Raw genomic sequence first — 13,629 nt, 5'->3', positions numbered from 1 at the left:
AAAGAATCCATCTTTACTGTGAAGGGATCCTAACTATGCACACATTGGTGAACCAGTTTATAAAAGGATAGGTGCAAGTAGATAATACAAAGTACTCCCTTGTTTTATTCTGCAGCTATTTAGCTTCAATATCCGAGCTATTGGCAATTAATTAAAATGCTTAAAGGTGTCTGACCATGCATCACTTTGATAGGAATTTCCTGATTGACTGCAGCAGGATCCAAATCATATACTTTAGACCCTTGGGAATAGACTTTTTTATTATCTCAGTACTGTTTTCCCAACTAGAGAATTTTATGTTCAAGGTCTTTCTACTAAGGATCTAAAGGCAGCTTTAGTTTTAACTTGAAGATTATTCTATATTTTCTTCCAAAGCTGATAAATGTAATGTGTCTTCTTTGTCTGCCTCTTGTCCCCCCAAAAACTTCAAACGAGAAAACAAAACAAAAACAGCCAGTGGCACAAACAGATTTAGCCAACACAGAGAGTAATGTGTGAACAATGTATAGCTGTGAATTGCCCAAAGGTTCATGTATTTTTAAAAAATCTTCAACCAAGATATGGGTGAGATAAAACACCAAGGGAGGAGAAATGCAGTTTGGAAAACAATCAGCAACATGTACACTGTAAATTGAGATGGATGACATTCAAATGCCTAAAAGGAGCTATATTAAACATGACACAAAAAGTTTCAGGGACATGAACAATTAAAACTCAACTAAGCATCATTTAAGGATGTTCCTTTCATTGCCCTTATTGCCAGACTTCAAAATTTCTAAACTGGTTTTCACTGAAAGTGCTCAGTGCGAAGAATGAAAAAAGAGCCTGCTTCCATGAGCATATTTTGTGTATTATACACATTTCTAACATGCCCTTCATCTTTCAGTCAAATGGTAGGATACATTCACAGGCAATGTAAATCATCACATAAAACACCTATTTAAAGCACAATAAATTAAAATAAACCAATAGCCACTTATCCAATAACCTAGTTCAAGACAGCTATTCTCGTTCAGTTTTGCTTTAGTTCCCAGAGACCCAATGCCTGTGCAAAAGGACAAATGGGAAGATGCCATCTTTTGACCATGGAACACCAAGACTTGTTCCCTGGTATCCTTGGGAACCTGGCCCGGCACTTATTTTTGGAACCAAGCTAAAACTTTTCTGTTTTCTCAAGAAATACATCAGTACAGAGTGGCATCACTATTTGTTCTGAATTGGTGCCAGAAGAGGAGAAGCAGAGAAAAGAGATTCAGTATACTAACTTCTAGTGTTATTTTGAAGGCCTAGTGAAATGCAAAGATAGAGAAGGGGTAGCCCACCAGTTATTGTTGGATTCCACCTGGCCAATAGTCAAGGATTGTGGAAGTTGTAGTTCAATAACATCTGAAGGGACCACATTATACGTTATAAGTAGGGCTGCCTCTGAAGACAGTTCAGAAAATCGAGCTGGTGCAGAATTTGGAAACCTGGTTGCTCACCGGGACAAGACAGTATGAGCATATTACACAGATCCTGGCCCAACTGCACTGGCTGCCAATTAGTTTCCAGGTCCAATTTTTGACCTAAAAAGCCTTAAATGGCCCAGGACGGCAAAACCTAAAGGGCCGCATCTCTCCATATGAATCTACCCAGACCCTGCAATAATAATCTGAGCCCATTCTTCATGTGCCTCCTCCATGAGAGGTTCGAGGTGCAGCAACAAGTGAACAGGCCTTTTCTGCAGTGGCTCCCCATTTGTGGAATGATGTCCCTAAAGCGGCTCCCCTGCTGCAATCATTACATATCCTTAGGTGCCAGGCAAAAATGCTTCTCTTCAACCAAGCATTTGGCTGATTAACATTACAGTGGTACCTGAGGTTACATACGCTACAGGTTACAGACTCCGCTAACCCAGAAATAGTGCTTCAGGTTAAGAACTTTGCTTCATGATGAGAAAAGAAATCATACTGCAGCGGAGCGGCAGCAGCAGGAGGCCCCATTAGCTAAAGTGGTGCTTCAGGTTAAGAACGGACCTCCAGAATGAATTAAGTACTTAACCCGAGGTACCACTGTATATGGCCTTTTAAATGTATATGCGGCAAGGAGTTAATGGTTTGTTTTGCTTTTGCTCTTCATTTATTGTCTTTTGTGTTTTCATTTTGTATTCTTATGTTGTGAACCACTCACTCTGTGATCTTCAGATGAAGGGTGGTATACAAATTTAATTAATTAAATAATTTAAATAAACAAACATTAGCTACCCCTGGCCTAAGGGTAAATAGAAAACCATTCATACCATCTGCCAGGGATCTGCACGAGCCATAAGATAGCCCAATCTCAATGCATTTCGGTACCACAAGACCCTGAATATAACAGCTTACGACTAAAGGGACGAGCATATAGCTGTTTAAAGTGGCAGCACTAATCTCTGGATGACAAACTACTTCTTTAAACAATGGGGAAAATTTCCTTATGAAATTAGGACAACCAAGTTTGAAAAAAAAACTTTTTTCAAGGAATAGAAAACTCCGAGGAACATCCAATAATCTTCTCAGAACTAGATGCTGTGGACAGGGAAATTTGTCAACCATATGAAGCTGCCTTATATTGGCCCACTCCACACATCACATTAAGCCATAGTTAAAAACACACGTTTAATGTGACTGTGTAGCATTCAGAGAAAACACTGGTTATCACTTGTGACTTGTTCAGAGAGAAGCAAACCAGGAACCTGGGTTTGCATGTCACAACAAGCCAGACTCAGGCTTGTTTCCTGGCAGCGCAGCTGCGGGAAGAGCAAGACAGGAACAGAGCAAGAACTTGCACACAGCTCGCTCATGTTAAACCATAGTTTGTTTTTCATCTATAGTTTGATGTATGGATCTTGATCTGCTCTAGAATACTGATATTCTTACATTGCCCACTAACACTACATCACAACGTATAAAACAGTAATACAGGAAAACAGGAATGATTGCACACAAATATATGGTGGTAAATTCAGGACAGAGGACCAATGACTATACTAGTAAATCAATTCACTGATAAAGAAATAAATTCCATTATATCCATATGCTGTTACTGTACAGTTTTAGCAAAACAATTTGTGTACTATAACTTTGCATTCACAAATATATGTCAACAATACTTGCTTCCTAGTGTCAATAAAAAACCCATATAAAATAAATATAAAGGATTCCCATTTGTCTAGCCTTCTAAATATTCACTATTTAAATTCCTAGATAGTTAAATAAATAGATATATTTGTTCTTAAGACTATTCTATGTGTAGACTAACGTTTTATCATAAGAATCACACACACACACACACAACCTTTTCATCTTTTTGGGATTTTAGCAAGCATGCTGACAAAGTCTAAGAAAAACATAAAACCTTTGGCTTTTCACAGTTACATATTACTATGTGTAATTCAAAGCTATTTATGCTATTGGCCTGTGTGCTAGAGCTTTGCCTTTGGATTCACAGAGCAAAGGTCAGGAAGGAATTGGCATAAATGGATTTCACTTCTGTGTCTGTATGAATAAAGCAAGTGAATTCACATGATAAGCATCTTCATAGAATCTCAAGATGTCTGTTTATTTCTAAATGAACAAGCCAATAAATATTTTTCTTTTATAAAAAAATAATAAATAAATAGAATAACATGGTTTATATTTTCTCTGATTCTTTACCACCTATGATAGTTACTACAGCTAAATGCTTACAATTTCGAAAATACCCACCTCAATGAAATGTTTAATATATGCAGTAGTCATCACTCAAGCACAGTGTTTCATTATGTTCACTGAGTATTTGCTTCAAAAAGGGTACAAGGTTAGGCCAGCAAATGTATTTATATTCTATGTGTACACAAAAATCAGCTGACATCTAATGTGGCTATTTTAATGCTAGAGGGATTGCACTACATTATTTCTTGGCATATCCAAAATATTCTCTCCAGCCAACTGGATTCTATCAGGAGGTTTTTTTGTGTAGAGAAAACAAAAATCAGGATTAGATAGTGCATCTGAGACATTAACTAGGTTGGCATACAGTTGCCAAATCCAGTAAATTGCCTGTAAATCTCATTGATTTCAGTTTAAGAATGAAATACTCTAGCTGAATGTTTCTAGAACTTTTAAGAGGAAACAAAAAGAATGTCCCTAAATTGTCAGAAATTGAGACCAGAGTAAAGTTTTATAGTATATTTGGGAAGTAGGGGGAAAACCACAGGGAACTAAGTGTTACTCAGAATTGACCTTTTTGCAATTAATAGAGCTAACTTAGCCATGTTTATGAATTTTAGTGGGTCTACTCTGAATACCATTCATTTTTTTTCAGAGGGGTTAAGCAGCTCAGGTGATTAAGCAGCTCAATCTTCCACCATTCCAGACTACTCTGTTAAAAAAAAAAGAGGACACAATTATCCACAAAAAACAACTGAAATAAATTGGTAGTGTTCTAGAGAGTTCCAGTGCACTTCAGCACTGCCTGTTCAGGAGAACTTCCTAGTTTCCATATGGAAGATGAACAGTTTACATTTTATTTCCCACATATACCCAAGAAATTCATATAATAGAAGGTAACTCTTCTAACATCCCTCCCCCCAGTTTGGAGACTTCCTAACTGAGGGCTATACCATCAAGGTCAAAAATGGGCCATAAATACGGTTTCCCTCTTATTCCACTGCCTGGCTGTATCAAACATGCCGTCAAACCTAAAATGAGATATCTTCTAAAACATCTGTCACAGGAAAACAAATAAATGATAGTCAGATGATGATGTGTGATTGGTTGACTCTGCATTACAGAGGGACTGCTAGTCTAAAGGTTTTTATTAAATATGAAAGCTTAAGATTTATGTTATAGGTGATAAGGCCAAGAATGCTGTAAAAGTGAAAAAAATATGGCAACAGTATGCAGTACATCACTGGCAAGATAATTATTTATATAAAAAGTTGGCATTCTTAGACTTCCAATACATAGCGGATGAAATTCATATATTCAAAGGAGACATAATAATAACCTGTCGCCTGGTGGTGATGGATATGTTTTTAATCCAAATGGCCACAATCTTCAGTCTACCTGTCACAAAGGGACAGGAAAAATTGGAATTTTCCTTTCATAATTCTTAAAGTTGAAAGAGAAAAACCTAGAAGCATGATAAGTGGCTCATTCCAGTGGACAGATGGACAGGCAATACTATAAAATGAGCACCACAGGGCCACTGCTAATGCTGTTTTCCCTCGTTACACTCTCAAACCCTATGACAGGAATAGCATCCCTTGCAATGAGCATCCCTGTTTTGTTAAAACAAAATCCCCAAATAGACACTATTAAACAAAATGCATTTAAAGTATCTGAATACTGAAGTGACAATCAGCCTACAGATATAAGCAGGGAACTACTTCAGGTATTGCTAGGAATGTTTGCCTTTGATGGTCTCCTTTGAGGCTCCCATTTCTAACTTCTATGTTACCAGAATGGCCTGTAGTTACGTAGTTAATTTAAACAAATTCACTCAATCAGTCTGCACTAAAAATAAAATAAATGTATCATTCAAATCCAATGGGGGGGTAGGAGTAATTTCATACAGGCTCTTTCATCTGCTTTCCCTCCACTGAAGCTAAAGTTCACGCCACAGTTTCCTGGCTGCTTTGGGGTGATAAAGGCTTAATAAGTTGAGATACCTATGGCTCATTTGCCTGCACCTGCAGCCAGTGGCGTAGCGTGGGGGGTGCAGGGGGGGCCGGCCGCACCGGGTGCAACATCTGGGGGGGGGCGCTCGCACTCGCAGTGCTAAAATCAGTGCTAAAATCCACAGGTTAGGGGGCGCAAATTACTTGCCTTGCCCTGGGTGCTGACAACCCACGCTATGCCACTGCCTGCAGTTCTTTCACTCCTTCCTCTGCATGAGCTGCAGATAAACCAAGAAACCTCAAATTAACCAGTTTCCAATGTCACCTGAACCAGGAAACTATGGTTAGCAGCTTTGGAATAGGTTAGGATACAAAATCATGGTTTGATGTTTCCCCAGTTTAGCAAATATATGATCATCTGTAATGGGCTTATCATTTAAATGATTTTCTCTCTAAAATTCAGATTAACTTGGCAAGAATTGTGGGCAGACTCTTTAAGAAACAAAACATTCCGTTCTCCAATTTGTATTATTGCAATTTCATTATATGTTCAGCAAATTTACAGTAGCAACCCTGATGAATTAATCATTTCCAATATGTCGGATCATATAAATAAAATATCAGCTCATGTGGAAAAATCAGTTGATCTACCCTTTTTCCAGGAAACTTGCTTGAAACAGATAAAGTGATATTTTTCTGAAGAGTCACCATTGCATTCTTCACTACTCTTCTGAAGATGCCATTTTTCAAGCATTCCCAAAGCATGTGGAATACTTTAGTTACTGCACTGGCTGTATGTGTGTTTGAAAAAGTCCACTGGAGGATCATGCCTCATGGAGACCCTAACATCTCTACATGCTAATAGAAAATTTAAGTTTCAATTTCTCAATCTGAACTTTGTAGTTTTTAAAACCCAAATAAAGAGACTAATCATAAATAAAATTGTCATTGCTTATGGATATCTGTATTTTCTCAGGTTCCCAGGATTCACCTTGTAATAGCACATTTTAACTGGACTCAAATATGGATAACGTACATTTCCCTCATACAGCTCACTAATTTTTGAAAAGGGAATTAGGCAATTACAAAAAGTAAGAGACTGGCAGCGATAGAGATGCAATATGTAAAAGGAAAATGCAGGTCCTATGCAAGGCTTCCCAAACCAATTTTTAATATGACTCATTTGTCCTGCTGAAGCTCAGGACAAGTGTGTCATTTGAGGTAATACAATCATTGGGTCTCCCTTAAAAATTAACTTCCCCCATAGCCCACTCTCTCCACATGAATTTTCATTCAAAGATAGCTAACACTAAGCAGCAAATGCAAGAACAGAAAGCCAAGTGGTATCTTTATTAAACCAACCTGTCCTTCCTTTCCCAGTTTTAGTTTATTTGCATATTGTGGTACCCAGGGCGGGCGCACCATAATATGCAACACAATATGTTGCTGGACTCCCATCAGGCAGCCAGCATGACTAATGGTCAGAGAGGATGGGAAGCTGTAGTTCAACAACTGTAGGACTTCAGGCTCCTTGTCTCTGTTTGTAGACACACATATAAATTAGTTTCTTGGTGAAATTTCCATATTCTTGAATTAACTAAAATCTGAGCTAGACTACTGCGCTTTAAAGAAACTCTATTGCAGAAAGCTTTTTTTCCAAAAGGAGTATTTGACAACAATAGATATAACTCACACATCTTAGGACATACTACACTATAGAAAGTCAACTGTAACAATCTTCTTACCAAAATATGTTGAGGCATCTGCCAAATTGAAATCCAGATCAGACATCTGGACAGCTTTCTTTACTTATCCTCCTTTCTCCCTCCAAATACTAACAAATTGGGGTGGGTGGGGAAAACGCTTGCCATTTGTAACCTGCTGTAGAATGGAGATAATGGAGCACTCGGCATAATGTTATTAAGTAGTGACATGGATGCTATTTACCCATATAATTAATAAATAATGCCATAAATAGCCACATTAATGTGATCAGACATCAAAATTAAAAGCTAGCTTTTAATACAAGTCCAACTGGCTGCATTAGCTTATAAATTGTTTCTAGATGGAAGCCTGAGTAAAAACGTCATTCACAGTTCTAGCATACACGCAGCTGGTAATAATCTTATTGGTTAGAATGCGTAGAATGAACAGTGGTTAATTTCTGAGGGAAAAATTACAATCCTGTTTCGGAAGGCCCTTATACCATAATTCCTGCTTAGTTCACAACTTTTTCACAATAAGTATGCTTGAGTGAATTGGCTTGATTTCATCCTACTTGCTTCTTCCATCCACATCCCTGACATCTGGACACTTAGAAGCTTGGGTTTGTAAGTTCATTGGGGCAGGGACCTTTCTTAAAATTCTTGTGCTATAAAGCACCTGGTGCACTAATGGTGCTGGACAAATCATGCAAGCTGGGAATAAGGGATAATTTTGGCATACACATGGAGGGTACTTGAAACTGCCTGTACATGACTGCTCCTCTACACAGCAAGCCTTTGTGTGCGCACTGGCACAGCATGAAGATTGGCCCCGCCACATGGTTTGTCTCCATGCCACCTAAAGCGGCTTCCAGAAATGTCTGGCAGTGACATGAAAGCAAACTATACAGTGGGGACAAACATGAATGGTGACTGAGCTAGCTCACAGAAAACACCTCCCTGAGCTGAACTGCTATCATATGGAAACAGTATCAAATAGTCTCTGTGAGGCAGTTATATAGTGAGAATTAGTTAAATATAATTTATTTCAAAAGAGCTTGCTTCCTGTTAAGTGTCTTGCAGTCTCAGAACCTCTGTTGCAGAATGCCCAAGACAGCATTGTTAAACTGATTTACATTTTTGGTTCCTTCATTTGAAATGCATTTAACTTCTAAACTTCAGACGCCTTTGGGATGAAGCAAGGGTTTGCCCTACCACGTCAAGCACAGCTCTGCACCACATACTGAATCTGAAAGGTACTGCTACAGCTCTACAGTGACACCAATGCCAATCCCTGGTGATGACACTCAAGACACAGGTGTCCTCCTAATTGTTAGCACATAGGATCCACATAACTGAGCCTTAAGAAGCTCAAAATAATTGTATAGAATAGTAAAAGCCTCGAAATTTAACAGTTACAGATAGGTAGCCGTGTTGGTCTGCCATAGTCAAAACAAAAAATTTTTTTCCTTCCAGTAGCACCTTAAAGACCAACTAAGTTAGTTCTTGGTGTGAGCTTTCGTGTGCATGCACACTTCTTCAGATACACTCAAATTTAACAAATTGCTAAAAGGCTTTAAAGGTAAAGGTAAAGGGACCCCTGACCGTTAGGTCCAGTCATGGCTGACTCTGGGGTTGCGGCGCTCATCTCGCTTTATTGGCTGAGGGAGCCGGCGTACAGCTTCCAGGTCATGTGGCTAGCATGACTAAGCCGCTTCTGGCGAACCAGAGCAGCGCACGGAAACGCCGTTTACCTTCCCGCTGGAGCGGTACCTATTTATCTAGTTGCACTTTGATGTGCTTTCGAACTGCTAGGTGGGCAGGAGCAGGGACCGAGCAATGGGAGCTCACCCCGTCACTGTACATCAATTCAGTGCAGTGTAGGGAAAAAAACACATGTGGCTTTTGTGATATAAACCCAATGGCAGGTATTCACATGTTTTACTGATAAAACTGGTTTAAAAGGTTCCCAGCACAGAATGTAAACTATATAGAATCTTAATTTGGAATAATGCAAGTGGATTATTGGTTTGTTCTACATGCCAATAGAATGGTCTAGTACCATAAATATTCTACGGCAAGTATATGATGCCGTCATATAACAGTGGTTATTGGTTTTTAAAAGACATTAAAATAGTTTTGCATGAGAATTGAATTTAATAGTTTAGACAGGGACTAACCTTAAAGAATCCAATCCACTCAAATCCCCTTGAAGGCTGCAGCCGAATTTCATGCAAATATTAGAGAAGCAGCTAGGCACCTCAGATACCAAGATGCTGAGTTCCTTTCTTTCCTAGATCTAAAACTAGGCAAAACAATGATACCTACCGCTAGACCTTTTTAAAGATACATCTTATGAAAGTTCTGATTTCAGGCTAAAAGTAAAATAAAATTAGACTAGGGTGGAGACTGCTGAGGAATTGAAAATACTTCCCTCTCACAGAAATTTGACACCTAGGCTCTCTTCATTTTCTGTGTCTTAAAAATTGCATTACGTAAAATCAAAGTTTGTATGTATTAAAAAATTGAAGAGTTGTGTTTTTAAAAGCATTCCAGATAAAACTAACATGCCAAATATACACAATTGATATTTATAACGGGTGTTTTTAAGAGGGAGGGCAAAAAGCATTTGTAATAAAGGTGACCTTAAGTCATCCAAGATTTCTTTCTGAATTCTAAAAGCAGACAAAATAGTGTGCTTCACTTTTCCCTTGTCTGCGTAAGTAGTCTCTATTACATATATGTACATACATCCAAACCATATCCAGATGTAAGGTATGTTTTACCATTAAAAATCAATTTTGTACCTGGATTTATTTATTTTAATGTAAAGCACTTGTAAATCTATTAATAGAAAACTGTCTAAAAATGGAAAGGGCAGAAATAAAACATTTTAAACTACCATGGACAAGCAGAAAAAATATACTCCTTTCCAAATGAATGTTACAATATACGTAGTCATGGTTGTCTGAAAACAGCACATGTTGTATAAAGCTCCCAAGACGTTCTAGCACTTATAAACTCTTGGTTAACAAAGGGCACCAAAAGCTCTTAAAAAGGGAAATATTTTATTTCTGCTAAATTAATGCTTCTAAGCATTAGATTTCATCAGCTCCACTTAGGCTAAAAGTCCCAAAAGGTTCTCCTCCCGAAAACAGGCTATATTTTATGGGCAAACCAGGCTATCTAAATCTAGATAAAACTCATTGGCTTTGTAATCATCTATACATCTAAATCTATATGCAAATCAAATGCTCTCATGCATTAACGCATTCCAAAGCACCCAGGAGTGAGAGTGGCTCACTGCCTCTCCTAAGCCATCCATAGCCCTCAACTCCCCACCTTCTATTTCCCTTTCTTTATTTACACTAGAGGTACCTAAATAATTCACACTGCCTCCTTTTCAGGCTGAACATTCTTCTGTTGAAGCTTGCAATGAGCAATTGCAGGAACCAGATGGACACATGAATGCAGCAGGTGGGACAGATGGCAGACCGCCCTGTCTGACGCTGGCTGCCTCGGCTTGCACTGCTTTTTCCTTCCAGGTACATTATCATCAGTGTAGCAGAAAGTGCTATGCAAGAAAGGGGGAAGGGGAGGAGGAAGAGAATCTATGTACAAAACTATGGGAATGAGTTAAATAAATAGCCAGCTGCTCACTTGCATTTTCTAACCAAATGCAGTTTCTTTAAAAAATAATAATAATAATAATCATGGGATGTATCGATCTTCTCAAAGAAGCCCTCGTCCACCCTATTTTTATTTTTTTACTGGCACATGGCTTAGAAACAGGTGTGATATAGGAGGTGATAAATAAGCCATTCCTAGAGCCCGAATGCCTGTTGTCTTTGTCCACCTTGCCAACAAAGGTCCGTATAGTTAAAGCGATGGTTTTCCCAGTAGTGATGTATGGAAGTGAGAGCTGGACCATCAAGAAGGCTGATCGCCGAAGAATTGATGCTTTTGAATTATGGTGCTGGAGGAGACTCTTGAGAGTCCCATGGACTGCAAGAAGATCAAACACATCCATTCTTAAGGAAATCAGCCCTGAGTGCTCACTGGAAGGACAGATCGTGAAGCTGAGGCTCCAATACTTTGGCCACCTCATGAGAAGAGAAGACTCCCTGGAAAAGACCCTGATGTTGGGAAAGACTGAGGGCACAAGGAGAAGGGGACGACAGAGGACGAGATGGTTGGACGGTGTTCTCAAAGCTACAAACATGAGTCTGACCAAACTGCGGGAGACAGTGGAAGACAGGAGTGCCTGGTCCATGGGGTCACGAAGAGTCGGACACGACTAAACAACAACAACAGAGCACGAATATTTACTGAAATATATGATGCACAAACAAAGCTGCTACCTACTGTGGTTTCCAACTCCATTTTACCATTCGCAAACCATTATGCATTTGGTGATGTCAACAGATTTCTTAAAGAACTGTTCTGAGTTTCTGCCTGAAGCCATGTTACTTGTTCCATGCAGCCCCTAAATCCCCACTAAGGACAAGGACAGTTTTAGGTGTACTGAATTTAGCCTAACTTCCAGCTTCGAGATACATACTATGGAAATCTTATTACAGTACAAATTTGGAGTCTTAAAATTACTGGAACCAATGGATACAGCAATACAGTACATACAAAGTATTTTCTTCATATAATGGGAAATGAACAATATGGACATGTTTTTGTGCACAGGTGACAGAAAATTCAAACTAATTTTCTATTTGTTTTCCTTCTACTTTTCCTTCTTGCACATTCCTACACTTCAATGGTACAATCTATTTGTCCAGTCCCCAGGAGTTTATACACTTTCTGTCCTCTGAAGTGCACCATTCTTACATCAATGCAGACACTAGTTACCTTGTGTCATTAACAACACTTTCTGTATAGCAGGTTTTTAAAGTTTGGTCACTATCCCGTAATTATGAGACAGTAACTTATCTCATAGGGACGCGGGTGGCGCCGTGGGTTAAACCACAGAGCCTAGGACTTGATGATCAGAAGGTCGGCGGTTCGAATCTCCGTGACGGGGTGAGCTCCCGTTTCTCAGTCCCTGCTCCTGCCAACCTAGCAGTTCGAAAGCATGTCGAAGTGCAAGTAAATAGGTACTACTCCGGCGGGAAGGTAAACGTGTTTCCATGCGCTGCTCTGGTTCACCAGAAGCGGCTTAGTCATGCTGGCCACGAGACCCGGAAGCTGTACACCGGCTCCCTCGGCCAATAAAGCAAGATGAGCGCCGCAACCCCAGAGTTGGTCACGACTGGACCTAATGGTCAGGGGTCCCTTTACCCTTTACCTTTATCTCATGCTCTAAGCTCACTAAATAAATACTAATTCTAGTTGGTCAGAACAGCAGAATAAGTGTTTGCTATAATTTGTAAGAAACATTGCAAGGTTGTGCAACTTACAGATTTAAAGAACCATTTTGGATTGCATAAAACAGGAATTTGACAGGGTTTGTCTATATTAATAATTATCTAAATTGATAATGATCTAAATTGACAACAGCACTTGGAGAAAATGTGTACTCAAATGTTTTGCAAAAAAGGAGGAGAAAGCTGTGAGGATGGGAAGAGAAGGAAAAATCCCTGAAATCCTATTTAACACTCTTGATATATTTCTGACCTGGCACACAGAAAGTTCTATTTAAGATCTCGCGAGACAGTCTGCTCTCCTAGGATTTCCAGACCGATTTTGAGGCCAAAGAGGTTAAGCAGTTTGGATAAGCTTCAGATAAGCATGCAAACTTTTATACCCTTAGGAGCACTGGTCAAGGCTCTCAACCTTTAAGGCCCTGTTCACTTTTAATGCCAAGGCAGAAAAAGAAAGAAAGAGTTCAAGAATGATTTCATCAGCTTTAGCCAGTGATGATATCAGGTACCAATTACCTTTAAAACAAAATATAGGACAGTAAATTCTTTATTTCGTTAACCCAAGTTACCAATGCAGTATGCAGACTTTCAAGCTACACACAACTCTTCCTAAAATAAGCTGTTCAGCATGCACATTTGTATGTGCCCGCACATACACTTTTAGAGAATTGATATGGGGTCAATTTCTGTCAACAATTTTCTCCAATCCCAATATGGTAATATAGGATATTTTACAGGCTATGTGATTATACTTGTTGCCCTGAGCTACTTCAGAAGGAAGGGCAGGATGTAAAAAAATAGTAACACAAATATATATTAGGGCATATCTACTCGTGATAGCAGGAGATCCTATGGTTAGAAAACCCGAATAGCAGTCATGGTGGTTGATATTCAGACTAAGTACCTGGGAATCAGAAGGGTGTGCATAAACCCA

At 39.1% G+C, this 13,629-nt stretch overlaps 1 protein-coding gene across 35 annotated transcripts in view; it reads right to left on the bottom strand.

The window, feature by feature from the left end:
- The window catches only part of ESRRG (estrogen related receptor gamma), a 471,650-nt gene that overhangs the window by 165,449 nt on the left and 292,572 nt on the right, over positions 1 to 13,629 (bottom strand). Inside the window, exon 1 of one of the 35 annotated variants that reach the window (XM_083605320.1) lies at positions 7,366 to 7,477. The exons of 33 other annotated variants lie outside the window; for them this stretch is intronic. The gene's annotated coding sequence lies outside the window, so the exon portion shown is untranslated. Of the gene's footprint in view, positions 1 to 3,725; positions 3,745 to 7,365; positions 7,478 to 13,629 lie in introns of those variants that run through there. One more of the 35 variants, XM_083605321.1, reaches the window with a different exon arrangement.

Source organism: Podarcis filfolensis (genome assembly GCF_964270895.1).
Source record: "Podarcis filfolensis genome assembly, chromosome: 3".
Lineage (NCBI taxonomy): Eukaryota > Metazoa > Chordata > Lepidosauria > Squamata > Lacertidae > Podarcis > Podarcis filfolensis.
This window is presented reverse-complemented; position numbering and strand designations above follow the sequence as displayed.